The sequence below is a fragment of the Lepeophtheirus salmonis genome, chromosome Z, assembly GCF_016086655.4.
Source record: "Lepeophtheirus salmonis chromosome Z, UVic_Lsal_1.4, whole genome shotgun sequence".
Classification (NCBI taxonomy): domain Eukaryota; kingdom Metazoa; phylum Arthropoda; class Copepoda; order Siphonostomatoida; family Caligidae; genus Lepeophtheirus; species Lepeophtheirus salmonis.
The window spans coordinates 8,947,095-8,966,515 of record NC_092584.1 but is presented as its reverse complement, the minus strand read 5'-3'; the positions used below and the strand labels follow the sequence as shown (position 1 = coordinate 8,966,515).

General features: G+C 31.2%; 3 non-coding genes across 3 annotated transcripts; all 3 read left to right on the top strand.

The window, feature by feature from the left end:
- Nucleotides 1-4,488: 4,488 nt before the first annotated feature.
- On the top strand, nt 4,489-4,560 carry TRNAH-GUG (transfer RNA histidin (anticodon GUG)). Its single transcript has one exon. It is a non-coding gene; the product is annotated as a tRNA-His (tRNA).
- Nucleotides 4,561-5,784: 1,224 nt separating this feature from the next.
- TRNAH-GUG (transfer RNA histidin (anticodon GUG)) lies at nt 5,785-5,856 on the top strand. Its single transcript has one exon. It is a non-coding gene; the product is annotated as a tRNA-His (tRNA).
- A 10,861-nt stretch (nt 5,857-16,717) lies between these two features.
- On the top strand, nt 16,718-16,789 carry TRNAH-GUG (transfer RNA histidin (anticodon GUG)). Its single transcript has one exon. It is a non-coding gene; the product is annotated as a tRNA-His (tRNA).
- Nucleotides 16,790-19,421: the final 2,632 nt, after the last annotated feature.

Below are 19,421 nucleotides of genomic sequence, written 5' to 3'. Positions count from 1 at the left end.
TCTCTATTTTTATGAGCACACTCACTCATAGCTACCCAATACTTATATCAATTAATAATACATGTTCTGTCAATTAATATGTAGAATTAATGATATAAAAAATAAGTGAAGGATCACTTGTCAACATAAATAACCTTTTAGTATATGATTATTCATCTCCTAAAAACCTGCCTAATCATTAAATCTATACTCCAAAATAAAACAGCTAAATAAAATACATCAATATACTGTACACGGAAGATCCATACAATCAAACACAAAGAACGAGCCAATAAGAATAAAATACAATGAGTTAGTACCGGTAGTCCCCATAGTCAGACAATTTATTTTTAAAAGTTTCAAATACCTTCCAATTAATTCTAAGGAGTTCAAATATTTTGTTGGCATTGAGGGTTCATACCTAATCACATTAGTACAATATATTCCCATCAAGATCCAGAGGTGTCTAGAATCACCAAAGAGAAGACGGTATACCTTGCAATAACTGAGATGATAACAACTCTTATCTCTTCAGAAGTTAGGGTATATATTTGTCTTAAATTTGTGCACTCGATCTATAAAATAATTGATCTATATCCAATTCCACGTCATTTCCTGTTTGTCAACAGTTTAAATCAACTTAAGGACCGACTGGAGACCAAATTCGTTTTAGACCAAGTTTCTACACTACCAAATTCTAGATAACAAAACCAAAAGCTTTTCTTCTGGAAAAGAATTTTTAAAAAAAAAATCTCTTTTTCTATATATCACTCAAAGTTTTAGCCTAATTTTGATCTCAATACCTCAAAGTGAATCTTGTCTTTCCCTCTGGAAAGGTGGTCTTGAATACAAAACTTTAGTTAAGTCCAATCTATCAAATAATGTTATTGATCAATAATTTCTAAGGCATCTTTTCACGTGGATTTATCAACATAAATATATGATTAAATGAACTTTGACGAATGCTGTCAAATTTAATGATTGTTTTTATTCAATCGGTCTTTAAATGTTCATGCCTCCTTCTCCCACCCATTAGGCCGTTGTAAACCTTTGTGTGTACCACAATTGTTTGAACTTATAGAGTGGGAACCCAGACCTTGCAGTATCATTTAATAATGCCTGTGTTTCTTATTTACAATGGCAACATCCTTAGGCAATCCAACGACAGCTGAAAGAAAATAAACAAGTTTATTTTTCGTCCCATGGCTCTACATAAGTGTAAAGATTTCAGAGCGATAACAAAAAAGGAGAGGGGTTTGTGAATTCTTCGGCTCCAGTGTGATTGCTGAGAAGACTGCAAAAAACCTTAGTCCTCTCCATCCAGATTGCCTACAACATCAATTAAACCACATACATCCAAGAAGAATGAAAACTAACGTAGCAACAATAGGACTGTCGAATGGCCTTCCTGCATGTGGACCTCCTTTAGCTCTGACTTCAAGCCCATGAACTTTGTAGCTTGAAGTACCTTAGACAGGAATGTCTATTGTCCATATCATACAAATTTGGATTTGCTTCGAGCGGCTATCAGGCCAGCGTTGACCACCATGAACACACCCTTGATCGTCAAGAGCTGCCAATCAATCCGTCAGGGTGTATATGCTGTTATTGCTTGAGAATGAGGACATATTGAATCAAAAATATAGCTCTGAAAATATTTATACCAATTGGTTTTTGAGTTTCCTTGCCTTGATTCTATAAAAATATCGGGGCTTTTTTCTTTTTGGGTCCTTACTCTGTATACAGTCTAAATAAAAAGTTTATGCGCTATCTGTCAGAACGTAAAGATTTGTGGAACACTAGCCTCATCCTAATGCATATTGTACACATATGTACGTATCAATAGACACACTAAGAATGAATAATGTGGAATTTGAGATGCATTAATGGCAACAATGCCCCTAGGAAACACATATTTTTAATATCTAATAAACATCATAATATATAAAATGTAATTTGATATCTTATGCAGATATATTTTATTACATAATATATTTACATATATGGTATCTAAAGCGTGCTTCATTCACCCAATTTTACATTATATGCTCTCTCTGTTTAATTAGCAAGAAAAAGAGAGAGAAACTGTCAATAGGGGAGTAATCATTTGACAAAAATATAATATAAATTATAAATTAATACGATTTCGAGTAATTTGATACCCATTATTAATTTCATCATTTTACAATGACTTTGAAAATGGGTATGATATATTTTGACAATACGTCTGGAGATGTACAATATGTTATGTATGTACTAGGATTGAGATTAGAGATAGGCCGGATCTTGGACTCGCAACCAAAGTTCTTGAGTACTGTATTTGTAAACTAGGATTATCCGAAACAGTGCGATACATGAGCTAGCTTCAGGTTCCTTAACTTTTACGGATAAGAAAAAAAAGAGCCGAGGGATTTTTCAGATCTAAAAAAGCTTATAGCATTTCTTTTTAATTAATCCTAATTATAAAAAGAATCATAGTGGTTTGGGAATAAAGTACGCCCGTATTTTTCAATTTGCTTCAATACTTTATATTAAGAGTTAAAATCATCCATTTTAGCCCAAATATTCCCCGTTCTGAAGAATCCAACTTCATAATGCCCTTTATTGTGAAAGCCATTGAAGAAGATCTACAATGTTAAAAAAAAATGAGAATAAGAATTCGAGAATACTTATTCTTTAACCTTATATCTACATCGAATCTTTATTTTATTTATCATGATTAGTGGTGATTGGAGCCACATCTACACCAACAGTTGAATCGAGTAGTTAATTCACATGGTCCACCTGATCCACTCATACAAAAAGTGAAACTTTATTTGGTTGTCAGCTGTAGTAATTGCTTTTTATTTTGCACTAATCACTATTGTTAAAATTGATTGATTATCAACTATTATTGAATAATAAATGCATAGTTGGTAGAATTGTCGAAATTATCTACTAATTTTGGACCTTTTTCTATATTTTTTCCGAGGAAAGGTTGCAAGATACAATAAAGGTAACGACGTGCCCATTATTATTATAGCAATCATTCTAATTATGACTACTAGTTACGTTCTACCAGTAACAACATTCGGTTATTCATTGTTTCGGTATCAGTAATAAGTAAAATGTAAGCTTAATCCTGCTCATGTGATGTTTAGGTCTAAAATGCTGTTACAATTCGAAACAAGTATCTGCCTCATTTTGTAACTTGAACTGAAATGTATTTCCTACGAAAATAAAGTATTTTTGTAATAGATTCCTGGGCAAACCGAAATTGTTTGGAATTATTTAAAGTTATGATCGTCTCAGACCCAATAAACAATGAAGGTTTTGTCTGGGTTCTGTCTTACATGATATTTTTCTAATATAGACCACGGTCTAATTTTTTTATCCTTTTAGATGAGATGTTTTTTTACAAGACCGGTGAAAACTGAATTTGCTCCGAATTAGTTTCAACTATTTTGGTCTCATACGAAATAAACAATATGTAATTATTTTTTTCCGAGTCGATCTTAAATTTATGTTTTCTAATATAGACGGCTGATTATATACTTCTTTTATTCAACGATTTCTTTATGGAAGGACCGGTGCAGACTGAAGTTGGACCAACTAAACTATTCTACAAATAATGGTTTGAGACCAAATGAACAATGTGGATTGTATATTTTCTATTCAATCTGAAGTGATGTTTTCTAATATAAAACGTATACAAAAAGCTAAATTTATATTTAAAAAATGAAATATTTGGTCCCGGCCCAAACTGGATTGAATTAGTTAAAAATGCAATGGTCTCATACCCAATGAAAATGGTGTATTTTTTCCCAGATATTTGCTAATTTAGGCTGTGGATCCAAATTTCCTATTTTATAAAAAGGGCGCCCTAATATTTATATCTGTTCCAAAAAAAAACACACATTCATAAAACTTATATGCGAATTATTTTCTAAACAAACAGAAATGTTTTTACTGTAAGACCGATTCAGATGGAAGTTGGACGGAATTAGTTGAAAGTATTATAATTTTAGACCGGTTTAGGACTTTCAGACCAAAATCCAACACTAATTTGTAGATACTTTGTTGTAAAAAAGAAGTCATTAAAGCATAAATAAAACAGACTACTATGCATAGGCCTACATTTAATGTATACAACGAGATATAATTGATAAAATATTGTACTACTCTAAGGACATTGAACTCCTTAGAAAAGATGTATGTAACTAGAGATATACAAATAAAATGAATTTGTTTATTTAGAAAAAACTAATGTTAAAAAAAAATATTTAGAGTACAAGGGTCTAATATATTGAGAATTGTATATAATATAGATGAGTATATTTTTTTCTACGTATGATTGTGCTACATTAATATGATCTTTAAAAAGATACAAAAAAAAGTAAATCATGCGAGGAGATGTGTAAAGGTGCTGTAAATATTTGTTGCGGGTGTGCTTATGAGACTTCAAGTGTGTTGTAGTTTTATTTGAATAAATAGTTACCTTCACGTCATGTTGGTATAAGTTAGAGCATTGCCGTGATCGTATAGTGGTTAGTACCCTGCGTTGTGGCCGCAGTAACCCAGGTTCGAATCCTGGTCACGGCAGCCTTTTTGATGAAGTTTTGGTAGCCGAAATATATCTTATTGTATTAAATTGAAATGTTATTTACTTCACTTTTTTCTTTCATACAAAACATATTAAAAGCCTGGAAACAAATATATATTTTTCTTCCTTTCCTGTATGACAAACCACTCAGGATGCTGAAAAGGAATCCTCAACAATATTCCTTCTACCACAACTTTTATAATTCTCTATAGATGATGAATTACAGACTCAATTCTATAGATAACAGAATTTTATGAATAAATCCTTTTCTTCATTAAGTTATAAATTTGATTTCTTCTAAAATCAATGTAGAATAAAAAAGGGACTTTAATTCCTTATTTCTGGTTTTCAATTTTATGACTCACTGATTTCACTTAGTTCATATATTTTCCTTTATTAAAAAAGCCCTGTCTTATTAATAGGTCAATTTAAATATCCAAAATTTGAAGAAAAGACATGAAAAAAAATGAAAGGAGGATCTTGAATCAAATAAAAAGTAACACCCATTTTCCTTTTTCTTGATCTTCCGAATCATTTTCTGTCTTTATCAGGATATAAAGGAATTCACTTGACTTTTTGTTCAATATAATATTGATATTATCAAGTCATAAATATTTTATTATTTTAAATCCGGAATTACATTGGTGACAAATCACGGAGGAGGACAACATCCCGTCTTATCTCTGAACAGAGCAAGCTGAGACAGTTGGAAAGAGGAAAGAAGATTCTAAATTTTTCTCAAGTCCAACAAAAAATAAGGCAAAGTTGGGCTCTTTTCTAATGAAAAAAAATTGACAGTTGATGTCAGTAGGAATAAGCAGAACAGCAGCGACATTCAACCGAACATTCTGACAACGTCTCAGCTTCTACTGAGACATGCCTTCAAAACCAAAATCCAGAAGGGTAGAAGAGGGGAATTCTGCCCTCCCATTTTTGTGGAAGAAAGGAGCAGCTCAATACAGGTGCTTACATGGAAGTTTTGGATAAGAAAGGGTTCCCTAGGGCCAAAGAAAGGTGGGGATGACTTTATATAAGTACGAGGGGAGAAATCAAGGAGGAGTAGTTGATATTGTTGAACAATTATGCCAATGCACCAAGAAAGGAGAGTCATGCATAGGAGGATATAAAGTCTGTTACAGGTGCGCTTACGAGACTTCAAAGGCGTGGTATTACTATATTTATATACTTTTGTTCTAAACAAATAATTATAAAATAATAACAAAGCCGTGATCGTATAGTGGTAAGTACCCTGCGTTGTGGCCGCAGTAACCCAGGTTCGAATCCTGGTCACGGCAAGTTTTTAATGTATTTTATTATCACTGCAACATTTTATGTAGAGTAAAACTTGACTCTATTTATGATTTCAATTTATTGTTGTATCATTCTAAGAAAAAAGGGAAATTCGATTATTCATTTCTTTTATTTTAATCTCTTGAATCACTTTGTTAAGTTCCATAATATGTTTTTTTTATTTTTTGGAACATTGACCACGTTTATTGACAGGTCAATCAAAATGTCAAAACAAAGGAAAACAAGATAAAAGCAGGATATGAAAATTTTTAAAAGGACACTTGGTCAAATTAAAGAGTTATTAGGATTTTATTTTCTTTGATGTACAACATCCTTCTTTCTCTTTCTCAGGATTTTAAGAAATTTGTATTTTTAAGTCCAAGATTTATCAAAGAAGTATTTCACGCTCCAGATCATTTCAGTGGTCTTTAAATATTCTTCACTGATTTTACCCATATTCAAGTAATAAGTATGAAAAGAGGGGGGATCAATATGAAGAAATTGAGATTTATAATCATGTAAGACAATAATATTTCAAGTATGAAGGATGTAAAAATTTGTAATGGTGTCTCTTGTCACTCCAAGGGCCTGGTATTTTTGCTTGAATAAATAATTTTTCCCACATACCATTGATACTCTATGAGACATAGCTGTTATCGTATAGTATTTAGTACTAGTATTGAGACATGTTCCAGCACAGATTTTTTCCCGGTTCGGTCTTAAATGATTTCTTCTAGACCCAATTGGACAAAAAAATTCGGTAGAGACTGCAGTCTTAGACCGTGGACCCATTTTTTCGGTCTCATATATTATGAGAGACCTTTTTTTTATATCGACATTCATTTATTTCTTATAATCAAATCTCAAATGTACACGATAAGTTCCAGAACAAATACTGTATACATATAAGAGACGGCAGGATCAAAATTAATACAAGTTATCTCTGTTTAAACTTCGTATAACGCCATTGTACTTGAAAAAAACGTACGATGTCAGGCTATAAACAGTTTATAGGTGATATCGGTCTAGATCATTTTTTTTTGTGCCAAATTAGATCAAATTTTCGCTATGGACCGATTTAGACCGAGATTTTTCATTGGACCGCTCTGAACCGAATCTTTGTATTAGATCGGTCTGGATCGAGCTTATTAGTTGGACAGCACTAATTCGGTCCAACAAAAAATATAACAGCCTCAGACCCCAACGAAAACCCAACACAATTTACTACCCTGCGTTGTGGCCACAGTAATCCAGGTTCGAATCTTGGTCACAGCAGCTTTTTGATATTGTTTTTGAGTCATAGTAGATAATTTTATTTTCAATATATATTTAATGTTAAATTGGAGCAAGTTTAATTTTTTTACTTACTCATTACTTATATTTATGTTAAAAATTAAGTGTAGAATGCCAAATAAACGATTTTTATTTAGATCTATAATTGGAAAAGGCCATATTTGCCATAATAGTTCATACTTTATTTATCTTGAAACAAATGTAGTTTCTTATCTTATCTTTCCTTCCTAACACATTTAGCTTATAAATAATGATCATCATGTCATATATGTATTTTTATCATTCATTATACCAACTTTTCCCCTTGTTTGTTAGGGAATACATCATGAATAAATGCAAGACTTTAACTTTATGAAACTTCACATTGTAGCCTACCAGGTATAATAAGATTTTACATTGTTTGTCATTTAAAAAGTTATAGAACATTATTATAATTCAAGTTAATAATTAGTTGGGTAAGGCTCAAATGAATTTTGATGATATCAAGGCAGTTGTATTAGGAGATAACAGCAATGTAGATTTCATAAATGTCCACAATGCTCACAAATTCATCTTTGATACATTACAAATTATTTAAATTAATTTAAAAAGTATATAGAATTTATTATTAAAACTATTGTTACCTTGCCCAATTATTGGCCTAAATAAAGGAAATTCCATTAAGATCCTACTCGATACTGTTCTAAGCTTATTAAATGTTATTAGTTTTAAGTTCTTACACAAATAAAAAACCATAATTATATTTGCAGCTTGGCTGGGGTGCAATTTATAATATTTTTGCAATGACGCTTCTATGTTATCCTTTCAAAAAAACATTGGAGAAAGCATTTGTATGTATTTTGAGACAAATATTTTGAAAACAGTTATTTTAGAGTAGTTATGTCCCAAATGGTCCCTCATGCTCTGATTATGTTTCTTAGGTTGAACTAAACACCCTGAAAAAAAATTATCTAAATCCGTGATGATTATATTGTTAATGTCCACGAAAAGTGTGCTCACTTGACGTGGAATGCCTTCAATATTTAATATATCCTCAATTAGATATTTTTTACGAACGATTATTGACAGGTCAATTTAAATGTCTAATCCGAGGGTAAAGGAGAAAAAAATACATGGAAAATATTCGAAGGAGGGTATTTTTATTCAATGAAAAGGTAAACCTGATTTTCTTTTCCTTGAAACTCTAATGTGTACGTCTTTAGATATGCTTAAAAGTACCAATAACAATGGAAGGCAAACATTATGGTAGAAAATATTTCTTAAATCTTCATTTTTAAGATATAATATTTAATTCTGACTATTTTATAGACGAATTTTAAGATCAAAAACGTTCGTACAGGATCATTCTCTCTCTTTTTTTGGATATAAGGTTGTTTTTTTTGTTCAATACATATCAAAGAAAAGTTACTTGTGTGCTTATAAGACTTAAACAGCGTATATATGTTTTCATACAATCGATATATGCATTCAAATATAGCTGTGTGCGTATGGTGGTTAATACCTAGCGTTGAGGCCGTAGTAACTCATGTTCAAATTCTCGCCACGGCAGATTTTTGATGATGATTTGATCCAAATTACTTATTTGATAAACTTTTTTGTTCTTTTATAACAAAAACAAACACTCACTATAAATATAAAAAAAGAATAATCAAAAACTATGATTGATATTTCAAGGTATCTGAACCCATCTTATAAAATTGAATATATATATTATAAAGGCCTTCTATGAACATTAAAAGTCAATTAAATAATGAGTGATTCTAATTTTGAAGTAAACTAATAATTAGGGAGTTTCTATTTATCTATATTCTTGTTCTAGATTGTTTTTGTCTTGATAAATATATGCATTCCTTTTTTAATAAACAATTTTGCTCCTTAGATTACAAAAAAACATTATAATTCCTTTTGATTACTCAAAAGTTAGCGTAGGATAAAGTAAGAAATCCAAAAACATTGAATTTTGAAACTGATTTTATAAAGTTACATTCTTAAGCAGGTAATAATTTCTTTTAAATATAAGTTATGGTAAGCTGCTAAAAAGAGTTGAAGTAACTTCCTATATTATGAGTATAGAAATTGCATATAAAAAATTTCAATTTTTTTTAACAAACTTACAACTTTTAAATAGTTATCCCGAAATATATAACTCTACAATATAAAATCTGGTATGAATGCCACTCTACCAAGTCAGTTGATAATTATTTGTGATCTCCATTAATGCATAAAGATGGAGCTATATATGGGAAGACGAAACTTAAAAATGCAAATAAATCTGATAAAATAAGATTTATTCTGATAAAAAAACAAATAAATAATTATTAAAATATCTCCATTAAGAAGGTCCATGTTCAATTGAATTATCAGCTAGTGCGGCTAAGCATCGTCTTATTAAAGTAATTCTCCAAGAAGTCTTTGAGCCCCCTTTTTTGATCTGTGCAAGGGGGATATTAGCAGAGACCAAGGCTTTCACTAGGTCAGTATTGAAGACGCCATCACTATTATCGTTGGAGGGGAGGATGTTGAACACCTTTTGTGTAAGTTTGTCTCCCTTGTTGTTGAAATCTACATTCTGTTTATGCCTGGCGCACTGCCCATGCTGGTCTAGGGCACACACTCCTTTTGACTTTAGCGCTAAAGTTGCAAAGTTTGCGAAGCAAATACTTTATTTCAAGCACATAAGTCCAAATCTTGATGCCACCGAGCTCCTTAATGTGATACTGAGGTGGAACCAATAGATTCATCCTATTCTCTTCTTCTTCTCTTTCTCCTCTTCCAATACTTGCACTCAATCCTCCCATTACTTTCACAACTGAATATATTTTTACTTAAAAATGGCAGGAAAAATGCAAATAAAGGTCGAAAAAGGAAAAGAACTGTAAATACAAGCCTAAAATCTGAATAAATATTATTTCCATAATTCGGACATCCTTACTAATTATGCTTCTTGACGACTCCATTAAGTTAATTCAGTTTAAGTGGTAAAATAGACAACGTGTTTTTGGCTTAAGCTATTGGATGCACACTATTCTATTAGTTAAAAGTTCGAAAAAGGAGTGTGGACCTATTAGACATGATTTCTCGGAATATTGAATTATAAATGAGTTTTATATTCTTGGTACGAGATGTCAAATTATAGAGTGTCGACATATTAATAATTATTTAAGAGATACGTATATACAAAAATGTTTCAGTAATCGAAAGTGTGTCATAAAAAAATTTAATCATCCAATGATGTTCAGTCAATTTTTTTGTAATTTTTGATATATAAGATCCATTCAAATCCTTGCTATCCGCTATGTTGTTGCATGATTTTGTTGTTTTAAATTAAAAAACTGTTTGTAAATATTTGTTCATTGTGAAAGAGTATTTATTGCAAAGTTGATAAGAATTGAGATAATCTCATGCAAATTGTATTCTTCCTTTTAAAGGAAGCTAGTAATGATAATAAAATTAATAAAATCTTAATAGACGTGAATTTCAAATATTATGTAAATTTTATACATACCAAAATATTCATTCTATTTTGGTATGGTTCTTTATTTATTATTTTATATTCATTGCTAAATATCTATCAATAATGCCAACAAACACCTAAAAGTAGGCCTGAAACCATATAATGCCATACGCACCGTATTTAAGACCCGAGTTTTGGAATCTTTAATTTAAGCAGTTTGACCATTTTTTGCCTTAAAAACTGTAATCAAGAGATAATTATTGACATAGTAAAATGGGAATTGATTAAATATGAACTGTGTTGTCGTCTCAGTCCCCGAGACGTTACCGAAATGAGGAGTAAGCTGAGGTAATCTTTCCCATGCAATGGGTCTCCCATTTCTGACTTGAAGCAGTCAATACAGTTGTGGTGGGTTCTGTTGGACTTCCTCCGCCAATAATAGTACCAATGGTGGATATAGGGAGATGAAGAAGAACCAACTCGAAAAATTAGTCAATTTGAACTTGAGAAACAGTGGAAAGGAGTATCGATTGTGTTCCTGTGAATTAATCCTTCAAGCAATCTGAGTAAAACTTGACAAAAAGAAAGAAAAACAACAGTAACCTATTTGTATAATTCAGCTTACAAAAAAAAAGGGTTGCTATATTTCGTTAATTATCATTCAAGTCATTTAAGTTTACTTCCGGCCAACCTGATGATATATTTCATTTGACAGATTTGTATAGTAATCAAGTCGTCCCAAGATGATCGCTATGATTTGTGATGAGGATGACCATAGTTACAATCAACTATGACGTCAATCTATGGCTGCTTCACTCTTATTTAGAAATAAAGCAAATTTTAAACTTTTGATTTAAAAATTTGCATACTCAATGCAAAGTCTTCTCTATTGTCAACTCAACAGCCTACACTAAAACTCACACATGATTCTTGAATTATTTTTCCTCTATGGGTATTTGTAGCCCCACCCGCAAATTTTCAAACTTGATAAGCATAAAGGGCTTTTATTAAAATGGATATTCATAACCGTACCCAATACATCTTTACTTTAAATGTATTGCCTTATCAAAGAAGTTATATAAACATGTTTTTATTTAAATATATATATAAAGAAATTGAATGATTGAGGTGTTGCAAAATACAAAAAATAAAAACAAGACATTTTATCCTTATATAACAATTTGAAGAATGTTTTGAAGAAAATCAGCTTAGCTGGATCAGCTGTAACAAGGGAGGAAGGGGAGAAGGAAATAATGCGTAAGAATTACTCCGATGTTGATCTTAATTCTACCCTTAGTACAATACAGACTTACAATTATAACTCCGCAATTAATCCTCAAGGTCAGTCTATTATGAGCACACATGAATGCTTTTAATTTAACCCATAAGTAGAAAAATAAGTTCACTACTCAAGAATTAAATAAAAATTACAACAGATGATAAAAAAATCATTCTTCAGATTATCAATTCCAAAAAGAATGGAGAAGAACGTTTGATATCAGCTTTGCTAAATACAAAAACTCTCACAATATGTTGTCATATTTTTTTTACAAATCTAGTTATAGGGTTATATCATGAATGCCTATATATGCCCCACTGCCTTAGTAGGCTTTATAGTATTTTTAAAAAATGCCAGTTTCTGTTTATACATAGAATTGAATTCTGATTTAAATGTATAGCGTACAAATATTGCCTTATGTTTCAAATATATCTGGATCTGCTTTTAATATTAAATATCCGTGATTTATAGGGGTGATTTTATTCAGACCTACTAAATCATTATAAAAACAGAAGTGGGTATGATTTTTATTTTTTATTATTATTTGGTTGTACAATTCTTTATTCTTTTAGAAATTTCATTAACATTCACATCTGGAACATTTCAATCCTTCTATGGTATGAGGTCGTAAGAAAAACGTTTATTCTCGATATATAGTAGGGTAGAACAGGGTAGATGATTACAAAAAAATTTGCTCACTTTATTCTCTGGAACTAAATGTGTGTAGGTTAGGGTCTCGACCGTTCCTAGAGAAGGAAATATACAGGATGAATATGGAACTTTAAAGAAGATTCCGACATCAAATGGAGTAATTTTAATACTATAATGTATATATATAGTGCTTTTGATTAAGTTTAGGGACGACTACGTCCATAGTTTCATTGTTTGTACATTTTTAGAAAGTCAATACCTTTGGATTTTGTTTTCAATTATAGGTCCAAATTTTTTTTTGTGGTTTTTCTATATCAACAATAACATAGGGGCAACAGCCTGTCAAAGTTGATGAATCAATAATATTTTGACTTTTATTGTCTAACAGCGTAGACTCATCAAACCCTTAGGTCTGTCAAGCAATGGAGGACTTAGTCCCAGTCGATCCAGAGTTTTTAAACTTCACAAAGAGTTCCTTTTCAATGACCGTCGGGGTCATTGAAAATGATTGAGGAAAATCAACAAAGCCAACCAAAAGGAATCAAATTTCATGACTCAGTACAACATCAAAATATTCCGTCATACTGTTTATTATCCAGACTTGACTCCATTGGACTTTTATATGTTTTTTCACAAAAAAAATATACTTCAAGAACACATATTGGGACCAAACAGGAGTTAAAAACTGCTTTGCAGGTGTCATAGAGTCCTGTTTGGAAAAAATGGGCAAGATCATGGAAGTCATGAGGAATTATGTTGAGAAATAACTTTCATGTGTTTGTTTGTAAGATATCAAATAAAATAATTATATGCTCAGTCGCGTATACACTTGAGCATTCTTTGTACTAATGAGTACAATTCCATCCTAACAAACTATAAGAACAATATCAAAAATTGTTGATGAAGGGTTTCTTCGATTCTCGTGAAAATGGCATGTTGCAACCGTTGTGTGTTGTAACTTTTCTTGGTCTACCCTACTTACACACATAGGCCCACTGTATGTAGGTATATTTGGCAAAGGCATGTATAACTAAATTATTCTACAAAAGTATTTAACTTGACGACCTTTGACTTTCCTCAATTATTTTTTTATCATCTGAGAGTTAATTTATGTATTCGCTACACTAAATTACTACAAGTCTCATTAACCGAGCCTCAGATCCTGGGTTAGCAGAATGATCTATCTTTCCCCCCCCCAAAATTAATGACTCAAATATAAAAGAAAGAGAGAGATTCATAAATTATTCACGAAAAAAGTGGGTTTTTTTATATTATTTTTGTAGAATGTTAAGTAGGATTAATGTAATTATATCCGTATATATATAAGCTTAGGTAAGATAAGAAAAGGAGTTGAAAAGACTTCAAGGTTAGAATTATGTACTTCAACATAAATATAATTTCAGTTATGGATGTAGGCCTTTTTTATTCCTATTTAATTAAACATTTTATGCTGTGACACTCTTCAAAAGAACTTTATTTTACACTTCATCTCTGTATGGAAATTATATTTAAACCTCAAAATTCGTTAAATTAAATGTTTAAATTTGGGAAATGAATAAACTATTTAGTTAGTTTAGTATTTTCAAAGTAATAATATAGGTGACAGTGGGTAGAAGAAATAATGTTTCCTTACTCCAGCGCCCTGATAAGTAGTGATGGAAATCCTGTGTATTTTGAGGATGTTAAAAAAAGAAACCAAAATCCACATGGTAACCCTGACAATTGATTTTTTTTTTTGGGGGGAGCAGCTTAGCTGTCATGTCGTTTCATTAGATCAGGATAATCAGCTGTGAGGAGGAAGGAAAGGGAGAAGGAAATAAATAAACAATGGCATAAGCAAGAATTATCCTCAATTCAACTCGGAGTTCGAAAAGGACTTTGAACAAAATTAGACTGTAGTACGAAAAGATTTTCACTACTCAGGGGTTTAAATAATAATGACAACAACTGAAAAAATGAAAATTCATTTGTTCATATTACGCAGATCCAAAAAAGTGAGCCAGCTAAAAACACACAAGATTTACAGCACTACTCATAAGTCGGTTCAAAGTACAAACATAGATACAAAATAAATACGTAGAAGAGTAAAAAAGACTGGTAGTCTTGGAAGTTGAGCATAATGGGGCATTAATAAAATTAAAGCTCAACCGGAGTGTCCGCAGAATTATATAAATATATAATTTTTTTTTTTTTTTTTTTTTGGGGGTAGACTTTTTTTTAAATTTAATTTTTTTACAGCTCAATTTCAAATCTCTGCTGGAATAAATAAGTTAATTATCCCCTGCAAGGATTATTATTGCTGCAGTGGTATGTTATGATTTTCTTTCCTCTAAATTCCAGTCTCTGGGGAATAATTTTAGGACATTGGCTGGAGAAGAAATTAAGTACCTTTGGTTAACTTCCAGACACCTTTTATAGGCTTAAAAAAGGATTTTAAAACAATCTAAAATGTAAGTTTTTCGTATTTTCATTAATTATCATTGTTTTATTGTGAATGCAGTATTTTTGTACTTCCGATAGTATTAATTTATCAGTTTTACATACGTATTTCAATAAATTTGAGTAACTTTGCGATGTAATTTTATCACAAAGCTTTCATTTTAAACTAAAATGTTTATTTATATATATATTTTTCGTAACTGCTTCGGTATTTAAATATAAGAACAAGAAAAAAAAAAATAATAAAACCTTTGCTTCGAAGCATATTTTTGCCACATGTTTTCTTAGAATAATTTATTTTATTTTCAAGTGCATCACTTTTTGAAAATTCCATGATTTGGGATGAGAGGCTACAACCCTCCCCTGCTGACGTCCCTGCTGTAACGCCCACCTTATTTACTCAAACTTGTCTGATTTTCTGAAATTAGAATCCTTGTTAGTTTTTAAAAACAAAATGTATTTATCAAACAAACAAAATATTGAGGCACGTAGCTCATTGAACAACACTTTCTCGAGAAATTATTCTTTTGAGCTCAATTTGCGTAGATTCGATACTAAGTATCTTCTATAGAAAGTCATACACATTATTTAAATGGGCTTAATAGACAATACCTAGGGTCAGATGTAGTAAATGTAATATTATAATGTTTATTTATACTTAGTAACTACAACTCCACCTGACCAATTAAAGCAACAAAAAAATAAAGATTTTTTTGTACAGGTGATAAATATAGTGTAGTAATTAGGTGATATATTTTAAAAGATAATATATTTGGAATTTTTACTTAAAAATTTACAAATTGACAAGTAATCTGTGTGGTACATTTTATATACAATATAAATAGTTCAAATGTCGACAGTCATATTACTCATAAATATATTTCTATTAAATAAAATTATTTAATCAAAATAAAAATACTGGAATACATTAAATTTTTTGGGGTCTTAATTAGACAAGTTACACCAAGACGAATAAACTAATCATGAACACAATATATATAAATTGGATTTTTTTAGCGATGGATACAAAATTAACAATGACCAAAAATTAGTGTCAAATTTTCTTTCTATCTATCCTTTGTTTAGTCCACATATGGTCAAAAGGGTCTGGCTATAGCATATTCTCTCAACAAGTGTCCCGTTGGCAAAATACAACTAATAAGTATATTTCATACTTCCCGTAAAAAAAAATTAATAATAATAATCAATAAAAATAAGTGCGTTTGATGTTGGTATAATTAGCCTTAAATATCTTTTTACGACAAGACTGGCAATAGTTCCTAGGGAGGGGTGAATCAATCCACGAAATGATTCTACCAGTGATGGATACTATTATATTATTTTCAATATATGCTTTTACATAAACCAACATTACCTCAAATCTAAAATATTCACTAATAAAATTGATCTAACAACCGATTTTGATCGTCTATGGTTTGATCTTCTATTCCTTGATGTGCCTCAGGAAGTAAGTTATTATCAAAGAAGATTTGCTGATTCTCAGTAACTTAAACGATCCTTTGAATATACCCACTGTTTTTCCCCAAAGTGATGATTTAATTGTAAGGACGAATATCAAAAAGGAGGAATTGATATTTGTGATCAAGTATGAAAATACTTCGATAATGTAGAGTCATGCACACGAGGGTGTAGAAGTTTGTTGCGAGAGTGATTATGAGAGTAAAAGGATGCTGGGATGTTATTTGAATAAGTATATACTCTCACACACGTCACTGTATACGAAAATACGGCCGTGATCGTATAGTGGTTAGTACCCTGCGTTGTGGCCGCAGTAACCCAGGTTCGAATCCTGGTCACGGCAGCTTTTTGGTGATGACACTTATGTCCAAAAGTACATTTTTTTGGTCTGTAATTGATGCTTCTTTTAATCAACTATTTATGTCAAAGAAAACCATCTGGAAAGCCTGGAAATAAATATAACTTCCTACCAATCCTACTTGAAAGACTACCCAGGAGACTCAACTCATAAATTCATGTCCGTATCAATGACTCTATTTTATACGCTATAACATTTTATGTAATCATAATTAATTTATCCACTCCAATATGAATTTAATTTGTTCTTTAATCAATGTAGAAGAAAGATGGATTTCTTAATTATTGTTTTTTATGCTCTGAAGCCATAGTTTCAAATAGATTAATTTTTTTTCCTTTCATAAAATAATCCCAACGCCCTAAGACAGGTCAATTTAAATGTCCAAATCAATAGAGAAAAGGAAAAGAAAAAAGATAGGGACTATATATAAAACGTTTGTATCAAACGAATGAGTTCCCAGATTTTATTTTCTCTCTTTCTCAGGATGTAAGGTATTTTTATTTTTTTGTACAATTTTTATCAAACAGGAGTTGCAGACTCCTAATCACTTAAACGTCCTCTCAAAATACCCCTGACTTTGTCAATAGTTAGTTATAAATTAATTAAAAAAGGAAAATCGAAGGGATTTATAGATTAAGTATAACTATAATTCAATAATGTAGAATAGGAGGGTGTATAAGTTTGTTGCGAGAGTGCTTCTGAGACTACAAGGGTATGGGGATGCTGTTTGAATATGTATATATTCTCCCATAAGTACATATATATAGAGAAAAATAGCAATGATCGTAGAGTACTACCCTGCGTTGTGGCCACAGCAACCCAGGTTCCATATTCTGGTCACGGTTCAACTTTGTTGATGACGGTCATTACTGTTTTATTTTGTTATTACATGGGGTTCTTACAAGAGGAATAGGCTGACGGAAGACCATCTGAAGGACTAGATGATAATTCAATGGAACAAGGACCTACTTGATTAATAAAAATTAATTATTTATTTGTTTTTAGCAGAATACATTCTATTTTACCAGATTTATTTGCATGTTTTGACTTTTTCTACATTTTTATTTGTACATTTAGCTCCATTTTTATGCATTATCTGGACATCATTAATGAGTATTAATGAAATTTCGTTCAGGGGATATTGTTCATAACTTGGAAAGTAGAAGTTAACTCCGTCATCATTCTTCCTTTGCTATAGTCTATGACTCAATCTACTCCTTCCATCAATTTCATCATCCTTTTTTCTCTTCTTTTCCCTCTTCCCACAGATCAGATCTACATAAATAATAAGCAAGTTGCCTTGGGCCCCTCACTCACTTCTCCAAGATCTCTTACTCTCATCTGCTTTCCTTTCATCTATGGATTGGAACTGTATTATGTCACTAAAAATCCATATTTAAAGTGGGAAGGAAATGTACAAGTTTGAATCTTACAGCGAACAAATTTATTAAGAATCAAATTACTAAGAAAGAAAAGACAGAGAATGAATTTACCTGGAATGAAATTACTTAGCAATGATAAGCAACATGTTTTACCATCGGTGACCCTAGGGACTCTTATATTCTTTTTGGGGAGATCCAAGTTTATTTCCAAATTAACGGCTTTGGAGATATTCAAACGTAGCGTTGGGTCGATCCTTAAAAAAACAGTGCAGTCCAGGCTTGGGACTGGTCCAAAGGACTGGCAGCCCTTGGGACTGATCTTTAACTGTCGTCCAGTTAGGGCTTGGGACTGGTCCGAAGGACTGTTAGCCTTTCGACTGATCTTTAACTTTCGTTTCATGTACCTTTTTGATAAAGATCTAGATAGTTTAATATGCCAAATAAGATATATATTAAAGAACATTACACATATCTTGCAAAAAAAAATATTTTCTCATTATAAGACAAACCTATTATATTTATTTAATTATAAAATTTATTCTATTACATTACACAATAGTAACTAAGGAAACAATTCCTTAATGACGTCAAAAGGGATAAATTTTCGTTCTTTAAGTACCGAACAATACGGTCCTCAGTTCTAAATAACGACCAACACAACATTAGCCAGTTATTTAGGGCTGGAATGCTTATTGGATTTCGGGATTTGACCTGAGGAATCGTTTAGCATTATCCCCAAAGATGGGGGTCATCTTTTTTTCACTCATTGGCTTATGAACTTTCCTAATATTATTTTCATCGATCATAGTCATCAACAACTTTACTTTTGTAGTAACTTAGAAAGTGATTGATTCCATTAAAGGAGTAACCAACTTAATCTAATTCAATCACTGTAAGTAATTTGCAACTTTTTCATACTCATACCAAACTTTTCATTTGATTTACGAGAACAAATATGTTAGACAACATTTAAATATTCACTTTCAGAAAATAAAAATATGTTTTTGATCCCATCAAAAATAGTTTGGATTCATCTAATCGATCCTAAATTAGTGGACTAATTGATTTTATAAGGGCATTATATTTTCTATTTAATAAATTTCTTTCGAAAAAAAGGTTGAGGGATTACAAAAAACTATATAATTATCGTTGAAAATTGGCACGATTTGTACGTAATGTAGGTAATTATTCAATTTCCTTATGTTTTCGGCAATTTCCTCTTCACGAAATCTCAT